General features: G+C 35.8%; 1 non-coding gene across 1 annotated transcript; it reads left to right on the top strand.

Moving 5' to 3' along the window:
- The first annotated feature begins 1168 nt into the window (after window positions 1-1168).
- Window positions 1169-1240, top strand: TRNAD-GUC (transfer RNA aspartic acid (anticodon GUC)). Its single transcript has one exon. It is a non-coding gene; the product is annotated as a tRNA-Asp (tRNA).
- The last annotated feature ends 20094 nt before the right edge of the window (window positions 1241-21334 follow it).

Below are 21334 nucleotides of genomic sequence, written 5' to 3' on the forward strand. Positions count from 1 at the left end.
AGGGTGGCCGGACTGTTTCTGCATTCTTGCTGTTATCTGTGCTTTATAGTTAATTGTTTTGTCAGCACTATATATATATATATATATATATATATATATATATATATATATATATATATATATATACACACATACACACACACACACACACACACACACACACATACACACACACACACACACACACACACACACACACATTTGTGGGACACTTTATTCATGACCTCTGTTTTTCCTGGGCTGCTTTGCCAGCTAAAGCCCGTGGGCGTGTAGCATCCCGCTTTTCCACACAAGAGATGCAGGGTTGCTATAAATAATGATAATGCCACTTGGTGCTACTTTGGATTGGTATCTACGTCACCTCCGAGGTGCTAGTATTAAACATGGCGGAAGCTCAATGGGACGCCGTGTTTAGTACTAGCCCCTCGGGAATCAAAGGTATAGTTTATTAATATAATTTGTCGACCACACAGTATAGAAATGGGTGTATATAATACTTTGATCCCCGAGGGGCTAGACTAAATACTGCGTCCCATTGAGCTTCCGCCATGTTCAGTAGCCTACTAGCACCCCGGAGGTGACGTGTAGATAATAAGCCAAAGTAGCACCTGCAACTTGATGTGTTGGTTTCTTTGTGTAATTGATAGCTGTAAGCGATCAGGTATCATTACATATATTGGCTTTGTATTTTAAGACTTTTACATGGTGTCTTTTTAGTTTAAAAATGAACTCTCGATCGCGACACACTTGTTTAAATATCGAGATTTTTTTTATGTCTCATCAGTAATACACTTTCCATCGAACCATGCATCATCATCGACGACAACCAGATATATATGATTAGTCATGAGGAAAAGAACAGATGTAGACTCGAATTAGCACAACCATTTAGAAATATTAGAATGAGTGGGGGACTAGTCACGCTAAGCAGAACCACCATATAACGATATTACTCTTCTCTAAAAAGATAGTTTCATAACAAACAGAATGGAAAGGTTAAACGAAGTTTTATAACAAACAGAATGGGGAGCTTAAACGATATATAGGCCTACCTTCAATGGTTAAATATACAATGATTTCGTACAACTAATTTATCACCAATACGTGAAGCGTAAAGCCGAGATATTGAACTTCAAGTTGGCTATACGAGCCGATGTGTTTCGCCAATTCCTCGGTAGTATAGTGGTTAGTATCCCCGCCTGTCACGCGGGAGACCGGGGTTCGATTCCCCGCCGGGGAGGAATTGTTTTGTTCTTTGTATATCCATAATTTATTATTTTCCTCTTCTAATGGAAATAAGAGCGAAAAGGTGATATCAAATTCTGAAGCATTTCGTAAGTGACGGAAGGTCATGAAAGTTGAAAATTGAGGTCGAAGTTAAAACTTAGGTGGCAGAAGGTTAGTAGGATATGTTTTGCTTGGGAACCGTTTGTTTCCACTGTTTTCTTGCTCACGTAAATTATAAGCCAGTTACAGAGTTTTAAGTTTGAGGAACGAATCTTCTGCACGTCAAGAAAACGTAGTATTTTTCCTTTTAAGTCAGTAACAAAATACGTTATCGTTACAGTTCCCTCTCCGTTGGGAGAAAGGGATATGTAAGAACTCGCTAGTGACAGAAAGTTTAAGTTAGGCACAGAAAGTACCCTCTAGATTACCGGGAAGGTCGAGTCTCCTTAAGTTAATTACTGACAGTATGAAGAAACTTGAGGCATTCGAATGATCACCTTAAGGGCCGAAGATGTCTCAAAGACGTAGTAACAGTAAGAAAGATGTCAAGAAGCACAAACAACTCGTTAATGCGCAAAATAACCTCGTAAAAGCCGCAAAGTGTGAAAAGATTTCAGCAGAACAACTGAGGAGAATTCGGATCACCAACTTAGGTCTTACGATGAGTGACTGAGGCACAAGAGACATTTTATAAGAACGACCGAGTTCCAAGATATTTCGGACGAGTGTACAAAGAGAGTTCAGTTGACCGGCTGCGGTACAGGTGGGCAGCCGAAGTAGGAAAGAAACTTTAGATAACTGGCCACGTACATTTTCCCCCTTTCTTCTGGTTTTTCTCTTTGTTTCATGTACCACTCATCTAGGAAACATTCAACGTGCACACGCTAAATGAGTAACTGCTCACTTCATTCGAAATGAGCTTCAAAATTCACGAGAGAAGGGAAGACAGTTGTCACTCTTATATATCTTGTAAATAGTGACTCAAGGATGAACATATATTCAGAAAACAGGCTTTTACCATTACGCAAAAAGTTCTTTAAGACTATTTCCAACGCTATTGGACATCATGCGTTGTTTACTTTTATCCTGCACTGACTCTTGCGTTACCTTGATATGAATGCTCTTGCTACACCTTTTCACACAAGAGATCAGACAGGTTAAAGTCGGTGACAATCTACAGATAGTTTTTAAAGTTATCATATTGTTTGACACTTCTTCATATATGAATGACAAAGAGCGAAACTGATTTGACGCAGTACAGCAACTGTTTTGACAACTGTTTTGTCATGGTACTAAGTGACAAACCACATTTAAAAGGGATAGTGAGACATAATGATTGACAGTTTCATATATTTATTTGACAATTAACCAAAGCTCAAAATATTCAAATTTTGCATAGTACAGTTGTAAGGACTATATACAAAGGCATAAATGGTGTCCATAATTGTATCTGTGATTACGTAGAATAGAAATAACAGTTAACTTAAGAATGACATACAGATTACAATTCTTGAAAAAAAAAATGTTGAGGAAGGAATTAATACTCTAATATCTGGTAATAACGATAATTAGCCAAACATGAATTAGCAGTTACAGTAGAGACGGCAGCCATCACTATGCTGTACTGTGCTGTACATGCTTTAGTAGGTTTTTTCTCAGCGTTCTCAGCCATGTTTTATGCAGCATGAACATCAACTCAGTTAATTACTATTCAGTTGGCATTTTATGTTCGTACTACAGTAACTGAACCGTCTGACGAACCAAGTGAAGCTAACTGACGTACTACAGTAACTGAACGGTCTGACGAACCAAGTGAAGCTAACTGACGTACTACAGTAACTGAACGGTCTGACGAACCAAGTGAAGCTAACTGACGTACTACAGTAACTGAACGGTCTGACGAACCAAGTGAAGCTAACTGACGTACTACAGTAACAACGGTCTGACGAACCAAGTGAAGCTAACTGACGTACTACAGTAACTAACTGACCAAGTGAAGCTAACTGACGTACTACAGTAACTGAACGGTCTGACGAACCAAGTTTAACAATAACTGAACGGTCTGACAAATAAACGGTCTAAAATTTAAATGAACGGTCTGTAAATGCAATAATTCTTTAACAATCACATTGACAAATAAATAAATTTTAAATACTGTAAATTAAAATTTTATGGAAAATTATATGGTTATGTACTAGATTCAGTTTCATGTCAAAGTACTCTCAAAGTCATTTAGACATGTTAAAAGGAAATATTGAGGGATAGACAAAGAGTGAACATTGTTGCAGGTTTATTTGGCAGTTTACAAAATTAAGCGAATACATTATAAATGCATGATTATTTACAAATCATTCAAAAATATTAAAACAAATATATTTCTTAAATCATTTACAACCTAAAAGAAAACAAACTTTTTATAATAAGTTTACAAATTAATGAAATACATACCTATGCATTATGTTACAAAGAGTTCTGAAATACATCCAGGAAAAGGGTAAGATACATGTAAATTCCGTTCACTTAATCCCAAATGTCTTCACGTGCAAGACGTCATCTTAAGTAGGTCTGGCTATGCTGATAATTCGCTGAGCATAAATCAGCGTCTATAGTCGGGATGGCATCCATTACCACTTGCTTGAGTAAGTGTTCTCTATACGCTTTCAGCTTCATGTTCTCTTACAGCACGAGCATCTGATACCCTATTGACAGTCCCATTTAAGTGCCTTTTGATGTTAGCTTTGAGAACAGAAAAACAATTCTCGATAGGATTCAAGAACGGAGAATACGCAGGGAGCTTCTTTATTTCTCGCTCCTCAAAGTCCTTTTCAATTCCGGCATGGATTGGTTCATTATCTATTAATACCACAGTAGGATCTGGACCTAATACGGCAAAGAGCGAGGTCATGAAGTCTTTGAACATGACTTTGTTCACTATTGAGTATGAATTTCATAATAAAACAAACCTGATTAATTAGAGATAACAGCTATTAAGGTTACATTATTTCCTCTTTGCCCTGCCATAAAACTTGTAGCACGTGGAGCTCGGCCATAAGTCCTACAAGTATATAAATTGTATGTCTCGTCCACATAAACTGTGCCGATGCGATGCATACCCTCTTCAAATAGATATTGAGCATGAGCTAAACATGCATTTTTAACCTCAGTTGAGTTTCGATTTTCGGCAACATTCCGAGATAATTTGAAAGTAATTAGTTCTCCATCCAAAGCTCTTGATATTGTCATATTACACAAATAAGGCTTTCTGGGAAATGCTTGACGAAGTGATGAGTTAAGTTTGGCAAGTGTAGCTGTAGGGGTAGCCTCAACAAGCATCACTAAAAAGTCTAGCTTCATTATCCAAACAAGCCTATCCTACTCTTCTTCTACTCCGTCCTCGTCTTTCGCCAGCCTCGCTAAACTTGCGAATTATTTCATAAGCTGTTGTCCTTGGGATTTGCAATTCATAAGCTGTCGTCCTTGGGATTTGCGGTTCATAAGCTGTTGTCCTTGGGATTTGCAGTTCATAAGCTGTTGTCCTTGGGATTTGCAATTCATAAGCTGTTGTCCTTGGGATTTGCAATTCATAAGCTGTTGTCCTTGGGATTTGCAATTCATAAGCTGTTGTCCTTGGGATTTGCAGTTCATAAGCTGTTGTCCTTGGGATTTGCAATTCATAAGCTGTTGTCCTTGGGATTTGCAGTTCATAAGCTGTTGTCCTTGGGATTTGCAGTTCATAAGCTGTTGTCCTTGGGATTTGCAGTTTATAAGGTGTTGTCCTTGGGATTTGCAATTCATAAGCTGTTGTCCTTGGGATTTGCAATTCATAAGCTGTTGTCCTTGGGATTTGCAGTTCAATAAGCTGTTGTCCTTTGGATTTGCAATTCATAAGCTGTTGTCCTTGGGATTTGCAGTTCATAAGCTGTTGTCCTTGGGATTTGCAATTCATAAGCTGTTGTCCTTGGGATTTGCAGTTCATAAGCTGTTATCCTTGTGATTTGCAATTCAATAAGCTGTTGTCCTTGGGATTTGCAGTTCATAAGCTGTTGTCCTTGGGATTTGCAATTCATAAGCTGTTGTCCTTGGGATTTGCAATTCATAAGATGTTGTCCTTGGGATTTGCAATTCATAAGCTGTTGTCCTTGGGGATTTGAAATTCATAAGATGTTGTCCTTGGGATTTGCAATTCATAAGCTGTTGCCCTTGTGATTTGCAATTCATAAGATGTTGTCATTGGGATTTGCAATTCATAAACTGTTGTCCTTGGGATTTGCAATTCATAAGGTGTTGTCCTTGGGATTTGCAATTCATAAGATGTTGTCCTTGGGATTTGCAGTTCATAAGCTGTTGTCCTTGGGATTTGCAATTCAATGAGATGTTGTCCTTGGGATTTGCAATTCAATAAGATGTTGTCCTTGGGATTTGCAATTCATAAGGTGTTGTCCTTGGTATTTTCAATTCATGAGCTGTTGTCCTTGGGATTTGCAATTCAATAAGGTGTTGTCCTTGGGATTTGCAATTCAATAAGGTGTTGTCCTTGGGATTTGCAATTCATAAGCTGTTGTCTTTGGAATTTCAATTCATAAGCTGTTGTCTTTGGGATTTGCAATTCAATAAGGTGTTGAATTTCAATTCATGGGATTTGCAATTCAATAAGGTGTTGTTGTCCATAAGGTTCCTTGGGATTTGCAGTTCATAAGCTGTTGTCCTTGTGGGATTTGCAATTCATAAGCTGTTGTCCTTGGGATTTGCAATTCAATAAGCTGTTGTCCTTGGAATTTGCAATTCATAAGCTGTTGTCTTTGGGATTTGCAATTCATAAGCTGTTGTCCTTGGGATTTGCAATTCATAAGCTGTTGTCCTTGGGATTTGCAAATCAATAAGGTGTTGTCCTTGGGATTTGCAATTCATAAGCTGTTGTCCTTGGGATTTGCAATTCATAAGCTGTTGTCCTTGGGATTTGCAATTCAATAAGGTGTTGTCCTTTGGATTTGCAATTCAATAAGGTGTTGTCCTTGGGATTTGCAATTCATAAGCTGTTGTCCTTGGGATTTGCAATTCATAAGCTGTTGTCCTTGGGATTTGCAATTCAGTAGCAGATATAAAAAGTCTTCAACAATCTCATATCGGGCAATAATTCTTTCACGATCTTCATCCGACATTCTGCGAGATCTTGTGGGAGGCATAGTGAGGAATTACTTGAACGATCTATGCGAGTAGTATATTGTATCGTGCAAGTATATACTGTGCTCCATGGAAAAGACAACCATAATGTACTGTTGCTATCGAACAGAAACAACACCATGAAACGTATGGCATGCTACACTTTTGCCCCTAGACTGTGCTTTTAACAAGCCTAAATTGCCTTTTTAGTTTTTTTGCTATTATAATTGGTCTAGTACGAACAAATTCCTCAAAAATTATAAGTAGGGCAATTAATTTCAACACAACAATTAACTTTGTTAATTGACAAAGTGGAATGTGATTTTCAAAAAATTTTGGCAAACTGGCAATTCACGTATGTTTGTTCGTAAAACGATTTGTTAAGCCCCCCATTCACGCAACGTAAAATAGCTACGGTTCAAGTACGGTTCAGTATAATTGGGCAGTTAATGTAGCGTGAGTAGGTACTTTTTTGGCTTGCGCAGTTGGACGGAACCATAACATAACAATATCCAAGGTGTTTGATATTTTCGCGGCTTGTGGCTGTACCACATAACGCAGACCATAACCGTGAGTCGGTGTTTTCATCACCTTTGCTCAGTTTTGACTAAAGGAACTCGAGGTCACGTGTTTAGCTGAAAAATATATTAGATCATTTCGTTGATTTGTTGTTTATTTACAGGTGCATATCTCAGAATATGGTGAATAAACTTAATAGAGAATTTTTGACTGAATTTATAGAACTGTATAGAAGTTTTCCGTGTTTGTGGAAAGTCAAAAGCCACGAATATTCAGATAGGAATAAAAAAAAATGAGGCTTACGTGGAACTCGTGAAAAAAATTCAGAGAGAAAATAGATAGCGACACAGGTCTCTGGTATGATGACTCCTAAAGCTTGGGGAGAGATCGAAGTGGAAAACTTTAAGTCTTCATATGATCTACCAGTTGTTAAAAAACGAAGGGTCGCTGTAAGCCTCTCATGGGGTGAAATTGCTTTTCGCATGACGGTATCTTGTCTTTTAATTAATGGAGTCAATAGTGATAACAATTCTAAGTAGGTTTGCTCATCCATTCGCAAGTAATTGAAATAATCGACAGGCTCCAAGCGAAGTTCGTTTAACAATCCTTCATGCGATAAGCTATCCCTCTTCAAAAGCCATGGCTTGCACCATCTTGATTTTTTTTCCCTTTTTCTTTGTAATGTAAGTGCCAGCGCTACATTTACTAAATCGTCAGATGAAAAACAATCAGAGAGAGACATCTTTCCAGTTCAAAAGATGAGAAAAACTGAGCCAAAGAATGTAACGTGAGTGGCCTACCCACTTGGGCTTAGGTTTGCGCAGTTGACCATACCATAACCCAACCATTGCTAAAGACTGTTGTGTGAATGGGGGGCTTTAACCGTCAACCTGTTTCGGTAGACTGTTATATTTCTGAAGAATGTCAGTTAGTTTTGTTACTTCGTGCAAAGTATTTTGTTGTATGTCAATTCAATCTGGGGTCTGTCAATTTGTTATGAGCTATGTCAAACCCATATGTAACTCTGTCTGAAGTGAAGTGTGAAAAGGTGTACTGTAATACCCTTGCTGATTCGTCAGCCCATTAATTTGTAGGTGGTCCTCATTTTTCATTTACTGTTCTGATATCTCTGAGCCTTTTTCGTAGCGCATATTCTTATACTAAGCAAACTTTTCTTCTCATTCTCCTTCGTTGAGTGTCATTCACATTCGACAACTGGACTTCATCTGCGCATGTGAGAGGCAAGCAGTTCAAAATATTGATTTTAAATACCTTGAAAGATTCCCATACATTATAAAGCAGCATTCCTGTCACTCATATTAGCATGCATTAATGGCAGTTCTTGACAGGCTTACGCCCATTGGATTTCCTAGCAAACATCTGATAGAGAATCGCATAAACATGAAATTAGACACAACCGTTATCACAGATATAAACCGTGCTTGTCAAGTGAGGGATCTCTGTACAACCCCCGTTATCGCTAATTTGGGATGCGCAGTTTGAGACTTCTTCATTGAATGTGTCTGATGCTTATCAGCTACAGTCTCTCGTAAAAAGCAGTTCAAGTAAGATAAAGTATTTCCTTGATATAGCATAAACGAATAATTTACATAGAGTGAAAGCTGTATTTTCAGCAGCGATTGGACCAGTTTACAATTTAAATATAAAGAGGTTTCAGGTTACACAGTAAATAATATATTCAGTTGGTGCATCTATGTATGTAATCATGCCGATAGGTGTATTTTATTTATATACACTATATATATATATATATATATATATATATATATATATATATATATATAATATATATATATATGTATATATATATATAATGTGTGTGTATGTATTATATATATATTACATACACACATTATATATATATATATATATATATATATATATATGTATATATATATATATATATATATAGATATATATATATATATATATATATATATATATATATATATAGATATATATATATATATATATATATATATATATATATATATATATATATATATATATATATATATATATATATATATATATAGATAGATAGATATAGATAGATAGATAGATAGATAGATAGATAGATAGATAGATAGATAGATAGATAGATAGATAGATAGATAGATATGAAGTAGTTTAAACAGTTTACACTGTAAGGAAATGTCAGAAAATGCGTTTTTTACGATAAAATGTATGTTAAAAGCCCCAATAACCTATATGGGGAACAGAGATTATATGATGAGAAAATAGAGAGCCGTTCAGTTTCATTATTATTTTGCTGGGAACATTGAGTTCATTTAGCAAATCCAATCAAATGGCGCGCCCATTGTTTTGCTGACCCCCCTTTCTTTTAAACTTGACTGTTACTATTATTTGCATTAACAAATGATTGCGAGGTGCAGCTCACACATAATATGTCAAGATACCATGTGCCATCAGTTTAGGTTGTTGAGTTCGTTGGACCTATCATCACATGTTTTCAGTGATCCTCATCTTTTTTTATTTATACAAATCATAGTATATGTTAATATTCCGACGAAGGAATAGAGTGTCGCATTTTGCTGCAATTAATTCTGCTAACCTTGTCCATGTAAATTCGCTTGTTAAACATCCTACAAAGTTGTTTTATAGCTTGCGGAGGCTACCTATCTGATAATTGTATGCAGGCTAAGTAGCCGGTGACTGCTGCAGGAAACGTTGAGTGAGCCTCCTTCAGACACTCGGTCAGCAAAGTCAGATGAAGTAAACCCCACCAAATTATTCGAACTTTGTCACAAACCTCAATTAAGCAATAAATATCAGGCAGGTTTTGTTGGTGGGAGAAAGCTTGCCTCCGATATTTAGAACCCTATGTCCTAGGGTAGGTTAGACTATATAAGGGAAGGTTAGTTTCGAATGTATCCTTGTGAATACTGTTGGAATTGGAGTTTAAAATTCAGGCCAAAGGCCAATTGCTGTGACCTATGAGATCCATTCAGCGTTGAAAATAATGTTGACACGGTTGTTAGGAGAGGGTAGAATGTAATATGAAAGAAAGAGAATATGAACGGAGGTATAGTAAAAGGAATGGTAAAGGTTGCAGCTAGGGGCCGAAGGGACGCTGCAAAGAACCTCATGCAATGTCTACAGTGCACCGTGTGAGGTACACCGACGGCCCTACCCCCCTTCGGGGGTGAGTACTGTTGGTATTCTATTGTGGGCAAGATTAAGTTGGGAACGATTCAATAAAGGTGAGTCAGTTGGGATGCAGCACAGTAAGGTAGGTTACGTTAGGCTATTTACATTGTTGATTACCTAGCCACTGCCAGAACTATGTTTCATTTACTAGAATTATATTCCATTTACTACAAACGTATTAGTAATTTGGAAATGTAAGAAGGGATTCCCCTCCCCTTCCTTCCCTTTCCCATTTTCCTCATCATCACCAACCATGTTGAGTTTTGGAGGACCACACACCTTTTTGTGGTCATTGTGTATCTCAAAATCCAAAGAGAGGGTGTCCATTTATGTGTGCTTGTGTATGCATGTTTGTTTTATGTAAGAATGTATAGTGTTTAGGGTTGAGCCTTCGTTAGCAGCAGCGTCTCTCACCCTCTTCCTCAGGAATTCTGAGGAATGTGAAGCTAAGATTCCGTGAAAGGCGTTCGCTTTATTCCCATTCCAACGCCTTAATAGGCAATGGACTTTCTCTGAAGAGTAACTCCTTGGGGCTTTTCGTTTCTCTCTCGGGATTAAAAGCGAGATTTTAACAGGGAAATAGTTTGTTTCAACTGACGCACGCCCTTAACAAAAAAAAAAAAATAAATAAAAAACTGGTCTTAGAAACAGTTGACACATATCTGTTAGATTAGGCTAACCGATGAAAGAGAGGGCACAGATGAATCCTAAATACGATAGTCTGATAAAGACAGTGGGTGAGAAAACTAAAATATGACTTCTTTAGGAGGTTGCTAAGTTCCATATACTAATTAAATAGACGTGTGGTTTCTGTGAAAGAAAACGTAGATGAAAGAAGGCAAGAAGAGATGAAGTACCATCCCAAGGAGTAAAAGTAACAAAGCTGACAACCTTCAGTTAACCACAGTTCCAGATCTCCTCCTGCACGGAACTCGCTCAGGGCATTTGTTAGTTAGTATTGTCTTGTTTGAATGCATGATGCCATGTCCAGTTATACAAAATGTTTTTTACCGAAGAGCTATTTTTCTCTAGGGTTTCTCGTATCTGATTTCAGTTGTGCTGTTTTATGTTTCATTTTCTTTTAGTAAGTAAAATGTTTATCTATGAGTTTTAAAGCATATATACCTCTTTAATTGCGTTCATCACTCTCAACAGAGTTCGAAAACGATTAGAAAATTCATAATCGCCGACTTACCATTTTGGTTAAGAATAACCTTTAGTAATGTTTCATTCTAGCATCATCTCTTAAACGAGATCAGATAGCCAGGTGTCCAGCTACAGAGTCTCCTATAATCTGGACACCAAACTGTGCTTCGTCAAAGTAATCTACTATGCATTTCAGGAAGTATGGGTCATCGTTTTTTGCCAGTATCTTTCAAATTATTTGATGGATCGGTGTGTTACATTGGAACTGTGTGTTTCACACCCTCCCCAAATTTTTGGTAATCAATTCAATTTCCAAATTCAGCTTTTTCAGGCACTTTACTCTTGAACTTGATGGGGTAGCCAGCAAACTGATTAACGCCTTCGGACATACGAGCTTGGGTACTACTGAACTTGCCCCGAGTATCTGCTTATAGTAAATTCCTCACTGCCCCCAACTTTCCTCTTCGACTCCACCATTTTTCTCCCTACCCTTCCTTTACGGCAGTACACTCCGTAGCGTATGTTACTTTCTTCGTGAATGTGATTGGTTTTATTTTGTTTGCTTAATTTCGTGTTGAAAAGTTATTTCATGTTTATTCTAAATTTACTGTTTTACTTATATAATAAAAAAATAATGGGTTAAAATCACAGAACAGTTTATAACCATTTCAACATGTAAGCCATAACTAAACAGCGACGAGACAGCCGTCTCTGTAGTTATTGAATACACAAGTGATAAACACGTCGTTTAAGCCGACATTTCATTCATCAACTACGAAGATTTCGGAAACCCCTCAATTCTTTATAACCAGGTAGATCGGTAGCTCATTTCATCTTACACTGCTCAGTTGAAAAATTGCAATGCTAAGAAATGCCTGAAAACATTCCATTGCTTAACAAATATTGCGAAGAGAGAGAGAGAGAGAGAGAGAGAGAGAGAGAGAGAGAGAGAGAGAGAGAGAGAGAGAGGGGGTGGGGGAGATGAATGAAAATATAGACGGGGAAGTGAGGTTTAGGGGTTTGGTAATAGGAGGGATAAGTACCCCAAGAGCTTATCCGAATGAATTAATAAATTTTTACTTGCTAGATTTCAAGAGTAAAATGTCTTTAAGATCTGTGTTTGGTTTGAAAGATATTGGCAAAGAACGATGACTCAAACTTCCTGAAATACATAGAGTATGGCAATGAACTAACGAGTTTCGTAAACATCATGCTTGGACCAGAGTCATGCAAGCAAGTATTTATTTATTTTTTTGTTTACCAAGTTACAAAGTCATTCTGTGGGTAGTGTATTGGAAAGTAAAACATTTTAAAAGTATTTCATACTTACAGTAGAGTAAATGTGATGTAAGAATGAAGCTCCTTTACGAGAAATGTTTATGCATGCTCGGATATACTCTTGAAGCGCCTTGTAAACTTACAAGAAATGCTGAAGGACGAGAAGGCATAGCTTCATCGGGACCAGACATAGAATAATATACTTGAAAACCAAAACGAAATTGTGTCGAGAAAACATTTATTGTGTAGCATGACTTTGAAATTTTACAAAAGAACGGAATTCAATGAAAATATTCCTAAAGTAAAGCTGTTCAGTGAGTGAGTCCCTTTAATTTTTGATGGATTGCAGTATTGTGGGACGAAGTTTCTGGTTTTCCTTGCGTAGTTATTGTGTCATACGGTAAAAGAAAAATAGGGTAGAAAAAAGAATAAAAGTGGTCATTAGCTAAAGTTTCTGTATTACAGCAAGACTATATGGTGAAGTAGAATTGACTTTAAAAGGGATGGAGTATAAAGCATTTACATGCCTTTCCTGTAGTCCGATGAGCTTTTTAAATTCATCTTACAAAGTATCTTGGAACCTATCAAGCTGGAGGTGGCCCCCCCCAATAAAAATAGAAAAAAACATCTTGTCATTATTTTGAATCCTATGGAAATGACCACATAGTAAGTTAAGGTTATATTACGATGATAATCAGTTTCTAAGGTCTTTAGGTAGATGTAAAAGGTATTTGTCTTTCAGAATTTCCATACATCATAACGTAAAAAGTGTAAATGTTACTTGGTACCGTGTTCATAAAATTTTAGGCTCCTTCACAATTTCACTTTATGACTGCCTTACTGTCTTAGGACAATGCGCACTATATAGAAAGTCTTGTTCTGTGAAGAGAGAAAATCTAGCAATTATTTTCATAGCAAATTTCCAGTGATCCTGCCTTATCTGTCTTAGGTAAATTTATTTGGTAAACTTTTCATTACATGATCAGAAAGGCAGACCCACATCAAGTTCTCCATTGATTTTCTCGTACAGCCCTCTAAAGAACAGTTAATTATTGAACATTAACAAATATTATTGGAGAGGAAGATAATTATACTGTGCAAAAAGTAATACAGAATCTGTAGCATCGAGATGTAATCCAGTGGTGGAGTTCCTTCTGGTGGTATGCGGCAATTTCTTTTGCTCATGTTAATATTAAACTTGATTTTATTTTAGTGTTCAAATTTTGCAGAGGATGAGCTAGAACATTATTTTAGTGCAGTTTCCAATAAGCAAGATATAACAGCTGTTGGGCTCTTGCCCCGTTGACAGAAATTAGTCAGTTGCACAGTGAAATATGATGGTAATTATGTAAATTCAATTGCGACCAAATATTAGTCTATATGTAGTATGTAACTTGGATCGGAGCTTCTCTCTTTCAGATAGATTGAACTGTAGGAAAATACAATTTTTTCTAAGAATAATGTGGCTAGGAGAAACAGGTAACAAATTTATTTACTTCACTAAGTTTCAAGAATACAATTTCCAAGATAAGGACTCAGACAGAGAAAATGACAAATCCATACATCAGGAGAAAGACTAAAACAAAATATGCATTGAAACATGAGTGCACATGAAGAAGGATAAAATTTAATAGAAACATAAAAATGATGACCAGTGAAACGCGAAAATAAAATGGAAAACCAATTGATTCAACGAAGTGATACTGTAACCATCAGTAAAGAAGGAATTTTATGAAAAAGCATAAACGCAAAGGTACTGAAATGTATCAAAACACGACATTCACATGAGCAAGAGAAAAAACGTAGAGCTGATAAAAAATGTGCCAGTTAAAAATAATTATAAAATAATTATGATTATATATATATGTATATATATATATATATATATATATATATGTATATATATATATAATTGGATTTGAAAGTAGGTTTATAATATATATATATATATATATATAAATATATAATTATATATATTTATATAAGTATATATTTCATATATTGTCCAATAAGTTTATATATAATATATATATATATATATATATATATATATATATATATATATATATATATATATATATATATATATATATATATATATATATATATATATATATATATTTAATATAAAGTTTCTTTGAATCGATTTTCAAATTTTTTCCCATCTTTATATTTATTTATGTTAAATCTTCAGTACTGTTTTATCATTATTTTTCAGTGGGGGTCCACGTGCCCAGGTTCACCCCGTCCGCTAGTGGTAATGGAGGTAATGCAACGTCATATATCATGGTTTTTGTGAAGAAAGCAACGATTTCAGAGGTTTCGCGTTAAGGTTAAGATTTGGAATAATTTTTATCATTAACTGAATGTGTCATGCCTGAACTTAGAGCTCTGAAATCAAAATCAAGCTGATTCACAGTTGAAATGATACATAGTGTAACTTGCGTAATGTTTCAAAAATAGGATTTTATTTTTCATTAAAATTTTCAGCAAATAATTTAGAGTATTCAATCGTTTGCAGTCCTGGGTATTTGTAATGTGCCGGTTGTAATCCGCCTCAATTGCGGAGGTACTCATTACGTAAAGCGTGTGTGAATGGAAAACAAGAGGATGTTATGCAGAACTATGAAAAATCATTTTGAACACTGTACTCAGACAAAGTAAATAATCAAGATAACTTAAAGGGAAGTTTATTTTAAAACGGTAAACCTTCAAATGAGAACCGAACAAAGGACGAATAAATTTGGTTATAATCACTATAACGGAGTTATCTGTTACCGAAAATAGCTATGGAAAATGCTCGCTCTCTCGTGCTCACTCTTTCTAAGAATGACCCCTTAAATGTAAAGTGTGTTGCTCTGCTTCCACTCTTTCCATTTTCAGCTTCTTCTTTCCCCCTGTGACACCGAGGCTGTATTTTTTCGGAAATGAACTCATTAAACAGCTTGGCTGGGAGGAGGTGGTGGAGGAGGAGAGTTTTGGAGAGGTCATTTCTTTCTCCCCTCGCATCTCACGACCCCTTGTGACGGGTAACTTCTCTCAAAAATTCAAAATAAAAAAAGAAAAAAAAGAAAGGCTCCCGCTTTTGACCTGAAAATACCGAGTCTCAAGTGTTTGTTTCTAGCCTTCATCCTCCATCTTGAGAATGCTTGAGTCTCAGAATTTCAGTAAACACATAAATAAGGAAGTAATTAAAATGAAAAAGATGATTTATTCTCATGACTGTTTCATACTCATAGCCTGTCTTTCTTAAGCATCCCATATGACAAGATCAAATATAAATATCTCTGCTAATGATTGTATAACACATAAGACCATAAGTATTATAAATGGCAAAATATATGGAATGAAGAACGTGAAAGTAATAGCAAAAATAAAATCTAGTCTTGGAAAATGGAGTTCATATCAAAGAGAGAGACATACGCAAGTAATTCTGACAAGTCTCCGAACAGGCCATTCTCGTGTAACACACGGACCCCTAATGAATGATCCGTATAACCCTGCTCTTAAATGTAATAATAACAAATAAACTTTTATTGTGGGAATGTCCAAAGTATAATCGGCAGCGGCTATCAAGTTTTGGAAATAAATCGATCAGTGAAATTTTGTCAGAAACTTCAACATTTACAATTAATCCGGGTATAAAATTGTTGAAAAATTTTAATTTGACAAAATAAAAAAAACCTTAAAAAAACAAATCCTTCGGGCCAGCCATGTGGGAGTTGATAATTAGTTCAGTGGTCTGGTAAAACTATTTTAATAATAATAAGAATCCACAAATAGATTTTATGCTACGATTCGTACTAATGATATTGAGGTAATGATTACCGTCACGAAGGAACAGAAGCAACCTTTTCATACTCATGTTGAGGGTACTAATAATGAAGTGTTTTATATGCAGGTAGTAAAAAGGGACTGTATGTCACTAACAAAGAGAGAGTGTATGCTATAGCAGTTTTGTTTCCAGGTATAATGGTAACATGTTAAACCAACAACATATAGTGGGGCTGAGCAGCCAGTCATTATTAGCGGACGATATTTTAACAGCTAAGAAAAGAAGAATGAAAACTAATCAGAGGAATTTATAAGGTAAACTGTATAAAGAACACGTTATTTAATATTTCTGTATGGGCTATATACCGGAATATGATGGTAGTTATTCTTTATCTAAGCTTCTCTTGAAGGTTGTTTTAAAATTATTTGGCTTTCCTCCGTCAGTGGGATGCGTTAGACTTGATAGATTTTGTGTTAATCTCTTACATTTAAATGGATTAAATATTTTTATTTGCACGATTATATTTTTATACAATGTGTGGTCGCTGGGTGTGTAGTTTTATGTATTAGGATCTTTCTGTAACATAAAATGAAGTGTGTATATTTATTTTTTTATCTAATATGATTATTTTTCAAAGTCTCATTTCGTTGTTCTCGGATCGACTGTGTTGTGTGTGTGTGAGTGTGAGAGAGAGAGAGAGAGAGAGAGAGAGAGAGAGAGAGAGAGAGAGAGAGAGAGAGAGAGAGAGAGTGCAGGTTCCATCTTCCTTCTCGAGAATATTATGGAAGGGAATCTCTAAATTTCCAAGAAATCCTTCAGCTACGCCTTCATTCTAGCATCATTATTCTACAAACTCATCTCCAGGATTCTCCCTCTCTTTGTTATTTAGTCTTGCATATTCATCAAAGGGTGACAGAACTTCAAAGTAAACTATAAAGATTCTTAAGATATTGGTTTGTATGATGGTTAGTTCAGTGGTACCTTTTTCTTTTATTACTCCATTTTTCCAGTTAAATATTTATTGGTTATCATAACCATATACTGTATATATTCGTCATCAGGTCATATATTGACTTCGTTGTCCTCGGCACTAAATGTAGAATCTTGAACTGTAATTTATATGCTAATTTCTGAATTATTTTTCATTTTTCGTGTTACATGGGTAGAGTAGCACACCCATTCCTTTTCATTTTCATTTCAAAAACATTTCCTGCCTCTTTCAAATGCAGTTCCTCGCCTGATCACTTCAGGAGGTTTCAGATGCATTTCAAGTAGATGAATGCTAAGGAAAGCATTGTTAATGCGAGTAATTAGCTAAAGGCGTAAGTGACCTTTGTCAAAATTATAATTGATTTCGCAAAAGAAGGCAACAGCTGTCAGCTTTCCTATGACTCAGGTTGGATGATATACAGTAAATACGGATATCAAGATGAAATCAGGGTAGGATAACTGGAAGTCGGGTTTAAGGAAGAACGAAAGACCGAATATTTATTTTGCAAAAGCGTACAAACAACGAAATCTCTCACTGCACTAAATCCTGACAGACTTGAGTTTTGTGATTATAAAGATGAATTTATTGGGAAAAATTATTTAATACTACGAAAAAGTTACGAATGAGCAATAAAAATGATCTAGACTGTTACTCGTCAGATCTAGAAAAGGGGTCAGGTCAAAGGCCGAAAGTCATTATGAAACCGTCTGTCAAAATGCTAAAATTTGGTGGTGATATTGTAAGTGATTTACAAGATTTTATAGCAATTATAGTTTAGAAGAAATGGGTCTTACGGAGGTAACGGTGAAAATGTGCCAGTAAAAGCTATAGGGGTATAGGTATTTTTTTTTCCAGTGTATGTGTGATTGTGTTTTTTGAGGACGTGTGACAAGTGACAAAATTTATGATAGAAAAGGACATAACAATTTTCAGAAATGAAATATTGTAAAAGTAGCCTTTGTAATGAAGTTGCTGATAAATTTCAACACAAAAATAAGACGCATGCTTTTTTTGGTCCCCGAGAGGCCTGTGGTATAAAATAAAATTCATAAAATAATGCTAAAGTGTTTAACCAATGTCGTTGTGGAATGCACGGATAGGCCTACTTTACATTGTAAGTAAATTTTGTAGTGGTTTGATGACGGTCTTGTTAGTGTATAAACATAATTTTGGCTCCCGTCGTGTTTTCATCATAGCCAGTTAACACTTAAGCTAGGCTAAGTGGAATAACGGCATTATTTGAAATACCAGAAGATATAATTAGAAACTTGTGGTATGAGAACATGTCGAATGGATGGAAGAATGGCCAGCGGTTGTATTTATTGTTAACGGGTTGAAATAGTTTAAATGAACGGACGACACCTGAATAGTGTTTGCAAGAGGGGAAAGTTGTGCACAAGAAAGGCAGAGATTATTTAGACGGTGTGTTTGCTGTAGCAATTTACAGTGAATATTAAGGATGTGGGCACGATAAGGGAGGAGGTAGGCTTTTGAATAAGTGATGTTAAATGTATTGAGAGGATTGCAGAAGTTTTGGAAAAAGGAGGACAAAAACTTCATCCACTAAATGGTGTTTGGTCAAACTTCCCATATTAAAAATATAATGATGTGTAGTGATGTGTATGGATGGTAGGTAAAGTCTGAATGATATATAAGGCAACTAAAATGGTCTGCTAACAAGATAATAGATAAAAAAAGATAAAATCGTCCTAAAAATGATTATTGGAGAAGACAGATGCTCAGATTTGTGTATTTTTGGTATTAGAGGAGAGAGGAGATAACATGAAACGTATGAAAGATGCAAGTTCATCATGTGGATTACGAGATGAAATCTTGTGTTATGTCATAAGAGGTTATTTTACCTCTTATTTTAAAGCTAAATGAGATACCATATAAAAGAAAAAAGAGTATTATGCATGCAGTTAAGACGAAATTCTTTGTTTTATATATCTTTGAGAAAACGTAACAAGTCACATTATATTCTGAGATACCATATAAAAGAAAAAGAGTATTATGCATCAGTTAAGACGAAATTCTTTGATTTATATATCTTTGAGAAAACATAACAAGTTAAAAATCTTGGTCTGACCACCAGTAGTTTCATTATCACCGTCATTATCATCATCAACTCTCTCTTTCTCTCTCTCTCTCTCTCTCTCTCTCTCTCTCTCTCTCTCTCTCTCTCGTCGCTGGCCGAACCGGTAGTGCGGTTATCAAATGATTGCAGCCGCATTACGGAGTTAAAAGGTACGTAATGGAGGGAAATATGAGTAATCACTGTCATATTAATTTTATAATTATTTTCATGACTAAATGCTGATAAATGCTTTGCATCGTTCAAAGGGTTTTCGAAATAGATCTAAATGATGATCCCATTGATCGAGTGTCAATTAACTGTAAATATCGGCGAACGTTTTTGCCGAACTATGTGACAAAAGTACTGAGTTTTCATTGGAAATTAAACTATTTCTGCTTTACTTGACAAAGCTAGTGTCATTTTGGTGCTCTTTTGAAGCACTTGTCATTTCGTTAAGACCATCTTTTCATCCAGAAACTGTAAATTCTTCATTTGAAGATTTTAAGACAATCTTTTCATCAAAGAATAAAAATAAGATTTAAGATCTGGGTTTGGGTTAGAAAACAATATTGAATAAGCAAGATCATTGGTAACATATGCAGGAAGGTAACCTCGAGGTTAAGGTGTGAAGATCAGGCGCGGGCTGTGTAGTTAATGCAGAAGTAATTATGGAAGGATTAATCATCTGGAAAAAGGCATGAAAAGAAAGAGGAGTGTCAGTCGTGGTCAAATTGGAGAAAATAATTTCGTGGCAGTTAGTATTGTACTTGAAGTACCTGGCATTAGGTAAACAAGACGTTACCTGTGTACAGGATCTCATATAAGAAGACAGGAACAGAATATCGAATGGTTGGTGTGTCGCTTGCCAGAGGAGATAACATGTATTTTGTTCAACATGAAATATATGAAGTTTCATTACTGAAATTTAAAGTGAAGCATTAGGATTTGATTTTCTTTGTCAAGATTTATAATATGTTAATTTACCACGTACACATTAGAGAATTATAGCTCTTTTTAATGTCGTTTAATCTGCAACTCATGAATTTTCATAAAGTGATCAGGTGGAAATGCCCATTTTAGTAACATTAGCAGGTTATCTCTTTTTCGTTTATAAAGCAGTGTTTTGAACGATACAGACACAGTAGGTTGAATCTTGCTCAGTTGTCGATAATCCCCCATAAGCACAATAGAAAACGGTCGTAATGGGATGTTACTCGTGTACAGCCGAGTTTGTATGTATATAAAATGTAATGTGGCCCTTACGATAAGACCTCTTGAGTCTCTTGCTACCGACCAATTTTGAAATGAGGTCGAGGACACTTGATGGTTATGTTGAGTTCACTTAATGGGATATATATTGAAAGAGAAACATACTCTACAAGATCGCAAAAAGAATATCATGTTGCTAGATATCCTACAGGAAACGCTAAAAGTCTTTTTTTAGATTGCTTAACCTCGTAAAGTGTAGTACAGTAGTTACGGAGACTGTGATTACTAACAACGTCACTAACCAAGTAATGCATGTGAAAAGAAGCCGTTTTGTATCCACAGTTCAATGTTCGTGGAACTGTAGCTTCCTTCAGAAAATTTTCTGGTGGTTCTCGTTAGGAAGAGTAGGAAGCTCTGTCGTTATACCGATCTTGCAGTTTGCTTCTTTGAGATTAATTTTTTTTTATCTTCAGGATGATTTCAATAGACATTACTAATTCATATAGGTGAATTTATTGTTTTTTCGTTTCCTATCAGAATCGTCAGCCGTGTAAGGACCATTTACATCTGACAACGTAGTCCGTCGCAGCAGGGTTTTGAAGTCGCTGGTATACGGCCGCTGCCTAACCAACCGTTAAAAGACAAGCCTTAAAATAATCCATTGTAATTTTTGTGAGTCTTAAGAGGAAAATGATTTTCCTACGGTTTTATTTTCCTACTCTTAAAAATGCAGCTCAATGTCAGTCGGAGCTTAAGTAAA

This window comes from Macrobrachium rosenbergii, chromosome 41 (assembly GCF_040412425.1).
Source record: "Macrobrachium rosenbergii isolate ZJJX-2024 chromosome 41, ASM4041242v1, whole genome shotgun sequence".
NCBI lineage: Eukaryota > Metazoa > Arthropoda > Malacostraca > Decapoda > Palaemonidae > Macrobrachium > Macrobrachium rosenbergii.